This window comes from Cuculus canorus, chromosome 1, assembly GCF_017976375.1.
Source record: "Cuculus canorus isolate bCucCan1 chromosome 1, bCucCan1.pri, whole genome shotgun sequence".
NCBI lineage: Eukaryota > Metazoa > Chordata > Aves > Cuculiformes > Cuculidae > Cuculus > Cuculus canorus.
In genome coordinates, this window is record NC_071401.1 from 80,149,604 (window position 1) to 80,161,290 (window position 11,687).

The following is an 11,687-nucleotide window of genomic DNA, read 5'->3' on the forward strand; positions in this document are numbered from 1 at the left end:
GAGAAGAAAATTGCATGTTCTTCTAATATGGGTCAGAAACACTAATTAGCTGGAATTGTTTCTCATGATCAGTAACTCAGCAGTTGTCTTCCAGTCTCTTTGTTAGAGATTCTGCATAAAAATAGCAACAAACTGCCTCCGAATCCTTCTAAACACCAGTCGGGCTTAGATTTATCTCCTGTAGTGCTTTCTTGTGACAGTGGCGATGACAGCGTCGATTAGATAGGGCTGGCACTTCACACCGTGTGTCACTCTTCATTATCTGACAAGAGCCCCTGCGAGAGGCAGGTGCCGGGGAATGAAAGATTAGGTGCAGTGTGTGTAATCAGCCTAAATCCCTCACTACCTTTACTGAGCGATAACAAAATTTAAGCAGCTCTCTCCTTTCCACAAATTCTTCCCTGCTTTAGCCGTGTTCATGAGTCTGCAGGTTTAATTACCCTAATGGTGGCTGAGAAACTGTATGGCAGAGACCAGCGTTTCCAGGATGAGGTTGGTTCTGGACCACAGGTTTGTATTCCAGATGATTTCTGTTCTCTGAAGAGTACATGCAGTCCTAATTACACAACCTTAAATCAACACACAGAAGTTCCCCTCCCTCCCTTCTGTGCAAACGCTTAAGCTTTTCTTCCTCAGTTTTAGCAGATCCTCTTTAATTCTCCCTAATGGTTCTCACACTCCTCGCAAATAAGCATGTGAATTTTGCAAGTGAATAACATAATGAAAAAGCAAAGTGTAAGGCTCAGAGACACGGACCGGATTTTGACACTTGCTACATTAGCTTTAATACTTCTTAGTGTGCCAGTCAATGTTCAGCAGTGTGGCTGTTAGAAATAAAGTTCCAGTAATGAAATCTAGCAAGCCCTTGTGGAAAGAAGACAACCGCTTTTCTGTGCCAATTACTGATGAGAACTACTTGGGCTCTCTGTGCATTTTCAGAGACAAATCACTCCTCAGATGTGAAGTTAGAGCACTGGCTTGTTGGAAGAGGACCAGGCCACGCTGGGTAAGACTCAGACACCTGGCTATGGGAAATTATTCATGTACATTGGCTACAGAAAAGAAAACGCGTAACTAGCTTTGGGAAGGAATCAGCTACTGCTTGCTGCCTTCCTGGACTGTTCCAGATAAAGGCTGTCTGCAATCAGCTTTCATGTTAGAGATATGCATGGGAAGCCTTAAAAGAGGCAAAATTAGCAAATACTGTCCTCACATGAGAAAATACGGACTGCAGGAAAATGAAGGGGCAAAATTGAAGCATTCCGTACTTGCCAGTGGGCGTGGATGCAGGTTACAGCTGGTGAAATGGCAAGCATGGTGAATGGCAACCTCTCAGTGTTTCACTGGAGGGCTGGGATGTTGCTGAGGAAGAACAGCAGAAAATGCTTGTCTGTCTACTGCAGAAAATAGCCTAAAGCCAGTGAAGGAGAAGTGTTGTAGCAAAGGGCAGTATGAGGCAGAAGGGCAGGGTGGTGGCTAGTAGCGTTCAGAGTCAGTGGCCACAGTCAGCACCTGTGGGCATCCCTGCTCTGTCCTGCCAACACGGTCCCAATGCTTCGACCATATGGTTTAATTGTGGCTGGACAAAGCACCAGGGGATGCACTGTGTGAAAGCCTCTCACAATGCAGGGAGGCAAAATCCAAGCTCTCTTTGACATTTTTTTTATATATCAGTAAAAACTACATAGCTACTTCTTGGATAAGTGTGTGTGAGGTGTTCTCCACAGTGCTTTGACGTGACACTGCATTGTTGGGCAGAAGTTTTAACACCAGCTGAAATGCCCGCCTAAGCATACTGGCCCTCCCAGGAATTCAGTTGTGCCAGTGGTCTTCTTCTAGAGACTGAAACCTGGACAGGGGCTCCTGTTCTCCGCTGGTGCTCTGGGTATTTATCTGGAAAATAAAAGGATGCTCCTGTCTCAAAAGGAAACACAAGTGAGAGGCCTGGGTAGAAGACCTGAATTCCATCTCAGGATGCTTGGGAAGGTCTCCCTTAAGCTGCTTAAGATAGCAGCCTTGCATTTTGCAGCTCCCTTCTCTGTGTGCTGAGTTGGGCCTGCATGCAAAAATAGTGTTTTCCACTGCAGAAAGATAAATAAATACACTTGGTTCAGTATTAGGCCCATGTGATGATTTGGGAGGAAGAAGATCTTTCCATGATACACTGAGTCACCTCATGCCCAACTTTGTGGGCTCAGAGGAACATGTCCCCTGTCTCAGTGAAAGGCCATGGCCTTGTGCTAGCTAGAAGGCTAGGAAACAACTGATGGAAACATTTCCCAGACCCTGGGGGAAAACATTTAGTCATAAAAAAATCCCAGTTGGTTGCTTCATACTGAAACTGCTGCCCTGTGCAGCTGAAAAATTAATTTTGGAAAAATGGCTACATGAAAAAGTAAGGAAAATATGGTTTAAATGGTCTTAATTTTATTTTTAACAATTGATGCTGCTGGTGGATGTAGTAATACTGGACATAACCCTCATTTAGAACTCTATCATTTCATCTTTGTGGTTACAAAGCATGCCTTTCTGTATACTGAATAACAAAAAATCCAATGCTAAACGTCTGTTCAGGAATGAGGCTTGAGCTGAAGAGTGAAATCAAGTGAATTATATGTTTTTATAGGTGGAAATTTATGTTCTTTTTTTTCTCCCTCTGCATTGAAACTCAATCTCTTCTACTTTGAGCATGTTTGTTTTTCTATATGAAAATTTTAACCACGTCGGGTATTTCTAGTATGGTGTTGATTGCAACTGACCCACAAAAAGACTATTTCTTGTTTGGAATTTGTTAAATGTCACTGATTTTCCAGCCTTACACCCTGACCCATAGGCTGAACATCTCTGAGCTCCACTGAGCCCCTGCCAGGTATATGGCCAATTATTGCAGCATACTCAAAGCAGGAATCTGTCTCTTTTCCATGTGCAAACACTGTGATACCAAAATAATCCATGGTTTTGGAAATTATGCTTGGGCTAGGCTGGTGAGAAGTGAGAAGTGAGAAACTACCTCTGCACTAAGGTGTACTTTTACTGATCAAGCTGAAACCTGAAACAATCCTCTGAGAGGCATCATTATTGCTTCACCTTCCTGAAATATCACATGCAAGCAGGTAGAATCATAGAATCACAGAATCATTAAGGTTGGAAAAAACCTCCAGGATTATGCAGTCCAGCCGTCAGCCCAACACCACCATGTCTACTAAACCATGTCACAAAGCACCACGTCAGCATGTTTTTTTAACATCTCCAGGGAAGGAGACTCCACCAGTTTCCTGGGCTGCTTGTTCCAATGCTTGACCACTCTTGTGGTAAAGAAATTTTTCCTAGTCTTGTCTGTGAAGAACCTTTCACCATCTCTGTAGAAAGGTAGAGTGAGAAGTGGGCATACAGATGCTCCAGTGTAGAAATGATCAAGCGATTTCCATTGTCAAAGTGGGGAAAAGGAGAATATTCACAACTCAGATCATATTTCACTGTCATATGATGACCATAAAGGTGAATATTTTTCAAGTATAAGTAGTAGAAATATTCAAAAGCCAGAGTATGGGAAAAGTAATGGTACTTTCGTCTACGCAGGTAGCTAAGTCTGCTCTCCATGTATGAAAGCACACCAGATACATGCATGTATTTGGCCATTCACAACCTGAAGTCTATCTGTCGCTCCAGTGATGCTATAGGTCCTCCAAGTCTTGTGCAAAAATCATACTCTGTTCACATGAAATTCACTTTTAGAATAAGTTGTTTGGACACAAAAAACCTCTATTCCACAAACAGATATTTGGGATCTTAGACAATGATCTCTGGCTCAGCACTCGTTCTTATTACACAAGCTTGGAAATCCCAAGGGAACTGGAAGCTGGCAGCCCTCATAAGCCTCCTGGCATGCCTGGTGGAGGCAGAGAGTCTGTGAGTTTCTAGTGGCCTCCTACAAAACTGTGGAAGAGAAAAATGTGGCCTTCAAGACTAATTGTGTGAAGTGGTTAGGAAAGTGTAACAGCCTTGAAGATATGCTTACCACTTCTCAGAGAAGGCAGCATGAATTGTCTAGATCCAATGCAGTGCTCTGCCCATCAGCTGGGTAAAAACTGTTTTTAGCACTAGCAGACTGCATGTTGTGCATAAAAACAGAGAGCCAACCAAAGAACTGCAAAGCCCAACCACAGAGATGCACCTGATGTGCTTAGCAGAGAGGGTACAGCCCCACATGTATTTGGCTGGCCTCAGAACCATGAGGATTTGGAGGGTTAAACAAAGTAAAGTTCAGTGCATCGGTCATATTGAGAACAATCACATAATCTGGCCTTCCTATGTCTTATTTTAGAGCTGAAAAATACAGAAAAGCCTTGTCCTTTTGAGGTCTCTGACAGAAGAACCACCTTCAAATCTTCCTTGTTGCCTGAGAGTAAGGTGGGGCTGGACAACAAGGCATTGTGATTTGAAGTGCTCACTCACTGTACCATGTGTGCTTCACCAGCTGATGGAAGCAGCTCCAACCCAGGAGAATGTCACCACATGGAGGGAGCATGCCAACCTGATCCATGTGTTGCAGTTCTCTCTGTGCCTTACCCAGCTTGCATTCCCAGATAGCTGAGGGGCTTTCACGGTCACCGCCTGTTTGTTTATTTGGGGGTTCCTAATTGTTGTTATGGTAATACTTAAAATTTGCATCCTGAAACTCAGCTTGTTCTAACCTGCTGATTGTCTAAACAGACCACGCTGGAGGAGAGGAATTATCCATGCTATAGAAACTGTAGCCTGGATTCCTGCAATTTTTTTTTTTTTTCAGATCCAGGCAAACAGAAAGTTCTTGTCCTACTTTCTAGTCAGTAAGCTGAAATTGTAAGTGTTTAATTATAAATCAAATAATTGACTACAAAGCTATTGTGCTGTGGCCTTCCATACTGTTGATGGTTTTAATTGCCAACTGATAGATGATGTGCTTTGGTAACAAAGAATGAGCCCTGAAGTAGCAGAGGAGATATCCTACTTTGACTCTTATTTTTACAGTCATGATGCAGGAAATTTTCCAGTGTGTCATCCCTCACTGTGATAGACATGGATAAGACAACTGAAGACCACACAAGATGTCAGTCGGGGCTGTGCTGCTGGTGCATTCAGCATTTGTGGGGACAGCCCAGGAACTTGCTGTGGACTGTTCATGCTGCCCTCTTTTCAGGCTCCACCCTCATGAGAGTCATGGTCCTCCTCATCCTCAAAAAGGACACATGGCTCACCCTGGAGTTGAGAAAAAGGCAGATGATGGTGTGTGTACTGAGGGTTTTGTCACATCAGAGAGCAACCCTGGCTGACAGTTATGGATGGGAGTGAGTAGAGTGCGATGCCAATGCTTCCAAACTCCTCAGTGTTATTAATTTCATGCAGAGGCAGGTGCACCTCTCTCTTCTCCCTGGCCACAAGGATCCTAATGGTCCCTATCCCCCTATGAAAACAAAAAGTAAAACAACAGCCCTTGATGACAGGGTGTGTAAAAGGAATTTCAGTGGGAACTGGAGATTGTCTTTCCCTTAGGCACTCCAGTGATGCCAGGCTCCGGGCTGAACACACTCCATTCTCTGGGAGATGGTGGCACCTGCTTTTGCTGGACCAGACCACTGTCTCTTGTTCTCCCACTGTGAACCTCAGTAAAGCATTTCATATCCTCAGTAACCTTGTGGATACCGGAAGGTCTCCCTGAAGCTGTCCCTTCTCCAGGCTAAACAAGGGCATGTTCCCCAGCATCTTCTCACAGGACATGTGCTCCAGCTGGGTAGTCCTCTGCTGAACTCCTTTTGGGCCATCAGTGGCTTTCCTGAATCAAGGGCCCCTAGACACAGCACTCCAGATATGGTCTAAGAAGAAAAGAGTAACTGGAGAGAATTACTTTCCTTGGTCCACCGGGGGCTGCCTCCAGCTTGTGCTGGGGACAACTCTACCGACTCCACAGAGACCTTTTCTTATCTCAGAATCCTTGCCGGGCACGGAGTGCCAAGATCCCTTACCACAGAGGCATTGACAATTCTGGAGCCATAAATGGAGAGACTGTGTTGGAGGAACTGTATCTGCAGTGTTGGACCCCAGACTGAGGGAGGTGTCAACACACTGGAGAGACCTCAGTGAAGGACCATCAAGGTAGAAAGAAGGGGCCAGAGTACTTCTTGTACGAGCAGGGCTTGAGGAAGCAGTATTTGTTTATCCTGGAGAAGAAACCTCAGAGAGAGGTATCTACTTGATGGGAGAGTGTGGAGCCAGGCTCCTCTGAGAGGAGCAGAGAGAAAGGACAAGACACAGCGGATCCACATTGCAGCAAGAGGAATTTTGATCAGATACAAGGAAAAAATACCACAGATGGGGTGACTGAGCACTGGGACAGGCTGTCCAGAAACATTGTGGTGTCTGCGTCCTTGGACACAATCAAAACTGAACTGGACATGGTCCTGAGTAACAGCTTCTAATTGGACTTGCTTTGAGCAGGAGGGTTCCTCCAACTTCAATTTCTTGGGGATATTATAATCTGAAAAGTTCTTCACAGAGCAGATGGTGGGTGTTTTCACCAAATTGTGTCATCAGCAGTGAGAAAGAGACGCAACTTTGATACCTCAAGCACAACTGTAGCAGGAAGCAGCCTCTCTGGAATCTCCTCCAGAGGTCCTGGCTGCTCTTTTTCACTCATCTCAACCATCTATTTTCTCCCTCTGCACCCAGCACGTCACCAGGCTGTAAAGTATTATCTAGAGGAAACTTTTGAGAGAGTACTTGTATGGTATCTTAAGCACATCTTGAAGAAGTATCTTGAGTATCTTGAAAAAGATGAATGAGATTTTTCTCTCAGCAGAGTAACCTGAACCAGGAATGATCCTCACCTGGACTGGAGTCAGGACCCATTGTATGCTCAGTGTGCAGCAATGAATGCTGATGGGGAAAGGTCGTGAGACCTCTAGTGCCTCAGGAAGGGGAGCAGGACAATGGAAGGAGGCTGGGAGGTGGTAGCTCAGACATAAATATCTCAGAGGTAGAAGGCAGTGCTGGTGGCAGGTCCCTGTTGAAGGTAAGGACATGCACAACTTCAACGAATCCGAAGAAGTGATTAGGGGAGAAAAAATGCGTATCTGACCAGACATGCACAGGGACTTGCTAATGGGAGAGAGAGGCTGCGAATCTCTTAAAAGTAATTTTTCTTCCCTCCCGTCCCCAACTCTGCTCATCCCTGTGAATCTGCACCTGCCTTCTCAGAAGCAGCCGTAAACTTAGTTACATTCTTTTCCTTGGGAACCTTGAAACCCACCACCAAGATAGATTGAAAAACACTCTCTCCTTTACGCATGCACAGGAAAATGTGGAGCCTTTCCTTGTTGAATGCAGAGACCGAGCAGAGCCAATTACCTGCAGCGACAAACAGTGTTACAGTGAGTCTTTGAGCAGAATAAATGCAAAATCCTCTAAATCAGCTACGATGTCTTTCAGGCATAATTAGTCAGTGAAGCTGAATATCCAGCTGTGTCAAACTGCTAAGCTGTTGAGGTTTCGTTTGCAAGCCACTAACAAAAAGTAAGCTAAAATAATCTTGCTGGGCCTGCTCTTGCCTAGAATTGCTGGGAGAAATGAAACTTAATGTTTGGACCAATTGGAGTTTCTTGGAAAAATATCCATGTCCTTCATGATGGTCATGTGTTGCAGTATCTTCTTGCTAGAGCTGCTTTTCCTTTAACAATGTCTAGGGATGTGACTCCTTAAAAAGGGACAATTGAGCTTCTGCTTTATTGTATAAAGGAGTCTCTCTTGACCTTGTTCTGCTAAGCACGCTGATGCAGCTGTGCAGAACAGAACATCTCAGTGCTCAGGGAGTTTTTCTTACATTTCTTTAACTTCAAGGCTTACATTTCTTTAACTAACGAGAGATGCCTTTTCCTTTCTCTTGTATGCAATAACAGTTTCTAGGCAGTATTGACTTAAAATCCTCTATTTTTGTATGACTAACTATAGTACCATAAACCAAATGCTTGATTTCTGTGAGAACTTGAAGTCTGATGTCAATTTTTTTTTAACCAAACTGCACCACATACATGCACGAAGACAAAAAATGTGGGGAGGGTTTTCTAAGAGGTGAATCAGTAGGACAAACCAACTGACAGACTTGTGATTTAAGGCTAATATAGGGAAGTATAAACCCCTTTGAGCCATTGTGTTATTTCAGTGTGAGGCATTCGTGGAGGAGAGCTGAGACTTCTGCTGTTTTCCCATCTTTCACCCTCTCCAATGGGTGCTGCTCCATTCACATCCCGTGCCAGCACTTCTCCAGCTGTCAAAGGCATAGCATAGGGCAGCTGATTGTAGCTGATCCTCTGCCAGCGAAGACTGACACAACGGGCTTTTTTTCTTGATCAGATATGAAGCAGAAGTGAAGGATGATGCTGTGATGGGGACGGTTTAGCAGGGTTACTGTGCCTGGAGGTCTAACTGTGGTAATTTAGGGGTCTGAATAGCAGCCTGAGACTGCTGCGGCTGTGCTGAAGACGAGTGGCTCCCAGTGAGGAAATTTCGAGGGAGAGGATTCAGTACCGAGCCCCGCTTACATCCTGCCTGCCAGGGACCCAGCAGAGACACCCAGCTGCAGCAGTGCAGGCAGGTCTCCCTGTCCCCCACGAGAAGAGGGAGCCTCTGCTCTAGCAGGGATCCAGTCACTGCAGAAATGAGAGATGCGTGAAGGTGATGGCTCCAGTGGAACAGTGGTTTCTTCTTTTGCAGCCATATTTCTCTGCACTTCAAGAGCAAATGATGCTGGTTGCTGTGTTGTGTGAAGAACTATTGCTCTGATCTACATAAATAATTACTGAAACCTTTGTTTATTAATCTCTGATTAAAATCTTAAGTAACTTAGATGCAAATTAACCGTGTCGCTTATGATCCTGTTGAATGGCTGAGCTGGCCCTTGATGCGGCAGAGCTGGCTATCGTCCCCAGCAGCTATGCTGCTCTCAGGCCTTCAATATCTGGGAAATGTTACTAAAAACACCTCAGCCACATGCTAAACCCCTGCAAGGTGCAAAGCAAACCCACGCTGGCTTGGGGGTGGGAGGTACCTGATGGCTCACTGTTTGGAAGGGTTGTGTAAGACCTCTCCCTGCTTGGGTAGGACCAAATACCCACTCCCCCTGGTACTGAAGAAGACCCATCGCTCAGCTGCTGGAGTCTGTGCGTTGTCAGCATGTGTGTTTGAGGGGCTGTAGAATTTCTGAAGGATCCTCTTTGCACAGTGACAGAGGAGGGAGTTTTGAGCAATCTCCTTTTCTCATAAACTTCTGGAGGGTAAGTTACTGCTTTGGTAACATTCTGAGCCATGAAAGCGAGTGGGTAGCCCAGCTTTTTCTCAGCTGTGTGCAGTAATAGGGAAAATACCCAGCCAGAGCCTCAAGAAAGCAAAAGAAGCTATTTGCTTTTTCGATATTTGTGGCTGCTGAATTTAAGGCAAGCTATTGCTTAGGTGGATTTTGTGTTTGTAGCTGAAGACACTAACACCTGTAGGTATTTTTCAGAGTAAAAATGAAGTTTTGAAAAACAGGTTACATCTCTTCCCCCCACCCTTTTGAGGGCTGGTGAAAGCGGGAGAGAGTTAGTTCTTGAGACTGAAGCAAACTGGTGATGGTTGTTGCCGTATTTCTGCACTGACTGAAGATTATCATCCCTTCACTCTCACTGCATCAACTCCATTTGTTATTTTATTTGAAGTAATGACTTTTTAAAATAAAAAATCTTCAAATTATCAATTTAGCAAAAGATGTTTCTGCTCTTTTAAAGGTAAATTTTATTTTTTTAAAATATATGTATGCAAGGTAAAAAAACATGAAAAGACATTCTTTCTTACTGCCCTTGAGGAGATTATGCCATCCCTACGTATCTCACCAGCAGTGTACTGATCCACTGGTGCCCAGCCAAAGAACACTTGAAAACTGTTGGGGCCATGTCCTATGCAGTTCTCTCGACAGGGGTGCAACAGCAGAGCCAAAAAAAGGGTTGTGCTGCTTGGATGGTGGAGTGAGTGCCAGATTTAAAAGCCAAGTACCATTTTACATTACAGATTGCAGTCTCTAATGGGCTAATTCCTAATTAGACTCCCATGGTATAGAAGTAAGAAGGCACTGCAGTGCCAAGACCAACAGGGCTCTTGAAGAATGATTTCCTACAGACACCTGAGCTGTGACTCCTTTGGTGCCTAGTGGTGGCTGAGCCCCAACGGAGGGGTATGGCGTATTTGTGGTTATGCTGAGCAGAGGCTGCACAGACTTATCTTCAGCAGGGCATTGCCAGGATGTCTCTATGGTCTGGCTACCTGGTTTTAAGGCATGAGTAAGACTGAATTTATGAGATGTCCACCCCTTCAGGTTGGGTCCAACTCACACGGTAGGCCACAAAGCTGTGGCAAGCCAAGAGAGGAGCATGGCTCTTCATTACAAAGGACAATGTGGCTTTTGCATGGTAGTCAGTCACTGCCAAAGTTCTTCCTGCTCATTGCTGTGGGAGAGTGTTGGTGTTCCTCCAGCTTCATGTTGGTGCTCCAGCATTTGAGGATGCTACAGCAAGTTAGACAAGCTTGCTGGGTTGTACCAGAGCCTAAAAAATGGAGGATTTATTAGCTTTTAAGAACATAGCTCACTAATAGAAGTCCAGAGGAATTGATGGTTGGGCTGGGATGATAATTTTTTCATCAAAATAATAGTTTATCATGCTCTTTAAGGCCAACAGAATTGGGCTTTGATGATATCTGTTTCAGGCCCAAAGAAATAACTTGTCTGTTTCTCCAAGGCCTGCCAGTAGCTCTAATGAAAGATGTTTCTCCCCCCATAAGCTTCAAGTTCATAAATTTAAAGCAACAATTCTATCAAAGGCTTGGTTGTTTTGCTCTTTAGTGTAATACTATTTTTTAGAAAGGGAAAGCTTTCCTGCATTTTTTAATGAAAATATAATGGCGGGAAGTAGCAACCAGAAATGTAGCCTTCCACAAATCACTCTGAAAAAAGTCACGCTAAATCTTGCAGTAAATGGGCTTGGCTGTTCACAAATTCTTTCATATACTGGAGCGCTTTCCATGAAAATCCCCTGCTGGGCTCTTAAAAGCAAATTTACAGAATTTCTGAGTGTTTGGACTTTCTCCAAATTGTGCCATTGAAATAAAAATGCTCAAAAAACCAAAACCACCACTATTTTATCTTACACTGATAATATGATGTAATTTGACTGTTGTTTTGTTTCCCTTGATTGCATGATGTGTATCAGTCTGCCTAAAAGGCAGGTGAAAATAGATCATTGGAGCCAACTGAAAGAGGTACTCCTTAAGAAAATAAGCTCTTAATTCTGTAGGCACTTCCCTGAGAAGGAAACACAGTAATACTTTGTGAAGGCTGATCTGGAAACAGAAACATGGGGTTTTTCCTTCCCCCCATCCCCACATAGGCACTGAACTGCACCATCATATCTGAGGGCAGCTTGGAAAGGATGATTTCTGAGCAGAATACCTTGATTTCTCGCCCTTTGCCAAGGTCAGAGCTCATCCTGGGAGCTACATGGCAGCTTGGAAATAATCAAGTTACCTTCCAAAAATGCTTTAAGAAGAAATAGACAAGGAAAAGATACGTTCCTTTCTAAGATGTTAGCCTATGTATTAAATACTTTCCACTGTCTCAGGAGAGCCCA